At 53.2% G+C, this 2,638-nt stretch overlaps 1 protein-coding gene across 1 annotated transcript in view; it reads right to left on the bottom strand.

The window, feature by feature from the left end:
• The window catches only part of RASIP1 (Ras interacting protein 1), a 25,134-nt gene that overhangs the window by 20,637 nt on the left and 1,859 nt on the right, over window positions 1-2,638 (bottom strand). The window lies entirely within an intron of this gene.

Genomic DNA, 2,638 nt, shown 5'->3' with positions numbered 1-2,638 from the left:
CTCAGCCTCCCGAGTAGCTGGGATTACAGGCACGCATCACGACACCCGGTTAATTTTTGTATTTTTAGTATAGATGGGGTTTCACCATGTTGGCCAGGCTGGTCTCAAACTGGCTGGTCTTGAACTCCTGACCTTGTGATCTGCCCGTCTCGGCCTCCCAAAGTGCTGGGATTACAGGCATGAGCCACAGCACCCAGCCCATTTGTTCTTTTAACAAGTATTTACTGAGTACCTACTACATGCTTAAGACTGTCAAGTCTCTGGGTAACAGAAAAGACCCTGCCCTCCAGGAGATTGAAACCACCTCTTCCTAAACACCCGTCCCTGACGGTCCAAGTTGAAGCAGGTGACTGCACCACCGGGTACTCTGGGCTTTTTCTGGACCCAGCAAGAACCCTGGCACACAGTAGGCACCGAGTGGAAATGAGCTGAATGAATGGACTAATGTGTTTTCCACTAGGCTTGTGAGATATGGGAGGGTGGAAACCTCATCTGTTAACGTCTCCACTGTATTCCCCAGTGCCCTGAAAACTGTGTGGCCAGGCCGGGCACGGTGACTCATGCTTGTAATCCCAGCACTTTGGGAGGCTGAGGTGGGTGGATCACTTGAGGTCAGGAGTTCAAGACCAGCCTGGTCAACATGGCAAAACCCCATCTCAAAATACAAAAAATTAGCCAGGCGTGGTAGTGGGCGCCTGTCATCCCAGCTATTCGGGAGGCTGAGGCAGGAGAATTGCTTGAACCGGGAGGTGGAGGTCGCAGTGAGCCATGATCGTGCCACTGCACTCCAGCCTGGGCAACACAGCAAGACTCCATCTCAAAAAAAAAAAAAAAAAAGGAAAATGTGTGGCCTACACCAGGTGCTCAATGGATATTTTGTCCGTGGGGAGGTGGAGACAATGATTATCATCATCATTCTTTATTAAGCACCTACTCTGTACCAAGCCCTGTGCTAGGCCCTTTATATACATTGAATATATTATCCCATTGAATCCTCACCTAGGATTTTACTGAGATTAACTGTCATAGAATGGGTTGGAATCCAAACCCCAGTTCCAAGCCCATCAGTTTAATTGCGATAACATTCTATCTCCCAAAGGGAGGCTCAGATACAGAAAAGCGTTTAGAAGGCTCCCTGAGCAGACTCATGCTCTCAGTGCGCCAGGCCCCACCCCTGCCAGGCGCAGTCCAGCACCAGCTATTTCACCATTGACTCTACCTTCTGTTCCAGGCCTGGCCTTCTCTGAGGTCAAGGCCTTCCTTCGCCTCTACAATGACATCTTCCTCCAGCCCTTTCCTTTCCCATCTGATCCCACTTGGCAGTCAACCCAGCCTTAAGGCCGTCTTATCCAAGGCCTGCCCCTCAGAGGCTCCGCCCATCTTAGCCCCAGCAGGCCTGATCTAGGAACCTGTATTCACTCACGTAGGTGTCGCCCCTTCTATGCTCCACCCACATAGGCCCTGCTCAATAACCACCTCAACCTACTTGGCAGAGCTGCCTCCTACCACAGAGACCCATGCGCACTACATGCCACCACTCCTCGCGCGACCCAACACTTTGTGCGCCAGGCCACGCTTTTCCACAAGCCCCGCCCCACCACAGGCCCCGCCCATCTGCTCTGCATCGCTCCCGAGAACATTGTTCGGGCTTACTCCTCCGGCTCCTAGGTCTCTCCAACTCCTTTTTCTTTTTCTGGAGGACAGTTTTTTTTGTTTTTCGTTTTTTGTCTTTTTGAGGAAGTCTCGCTCTGTCCTCCAGGCTGTTGTACAGTGGCGCCATCTCGGCTCACTGCAGCCTCTGCCTCCCGGGTTCAAATGATTCTCATGTCTCAGCCTCCCGAGTAGCTGGGATTACAGGCATGCGCCACCACGCTTGGCTAAGTTTTGTATTTTTAGAAGAGACAGGGTTTCACCATGTTGGCTGGGCTGGTCTCGAACCCCCGACCTCAGGTGATCCCGCCCGCCTCACTCTCTCAAAGTGCTAGGATTACAGGCGTGAGCCACCACGCCCGGCCAGGACTAGTTCTTTAATTCAAAAAGACCCTTGTCAATATTCAGTATCAAAACAGTTGCGCTATTGATTTCACTTTCTCCCAATTGGCCCCAAGAAACCACATCGAAGAAGAATACATTTTAAGCCACTAAAGCTGCAGGATGTACACCTAACAGACCTCGCAGAAACCCTACCAGAAAGTGGGGATTGGGTAGAGAAAGAAACTTTCAAAGGTCAGCAAATTGTTAGTGTCCTCTAACCTACCACACAGGGCGAATCCCTCAGGTCCCTGCGGACTCCTGCCCATTCCACAAACGCTCCTCAGGATCTACTACTCCGCAGACCCCGCTACACACCCCACCTCCTCCAAGGCAGTCTGAAATACCTGCAGAAGGTCCTAACCCCAATTCGGAACCACCTCAGGCCACTCCAAGCCACCACCAGCAACCAGCCCCCGCCCCGCCTAAGCCCCAGCCTCGGCCCCCGTAAAACTCCTGCTCAATCAACAAGCCCCACCCAACTCTCAGGCCCGCCCATCTGGCCACCCCCGGCCCTGCTCTAGCTCTGCCTTCCACCTGCTAGAGTCCTACACGCACCGTCCAGTCCCCTCCCGCGGGCCCCGCCCCCAGCCAGCCCGCGGGTCCC

The sequence above is a fragment of the Mandrillus leucophaeus genome, unplaced genomic scaffold (assembly GCF_000951045.1).
Source record: "Mandrillus leucophaeus isolate KB7577 unplaced genomic scaffold, Mleu.le_1.0 Scaffold200, whole genome shotgun sequence".
Taxonomy (NCBI): Eukaryota; Metazoa; Chordata; class Mammalia; order Primates; family Cercopithecidae; genus Mandrillus; species Mandrillus leucophaeus.
The sequence above is the reverse complement of the archived record's forward strand: the minus strand, read 5'-3'. Positions and strand labels throughout refer to the sequence as shown.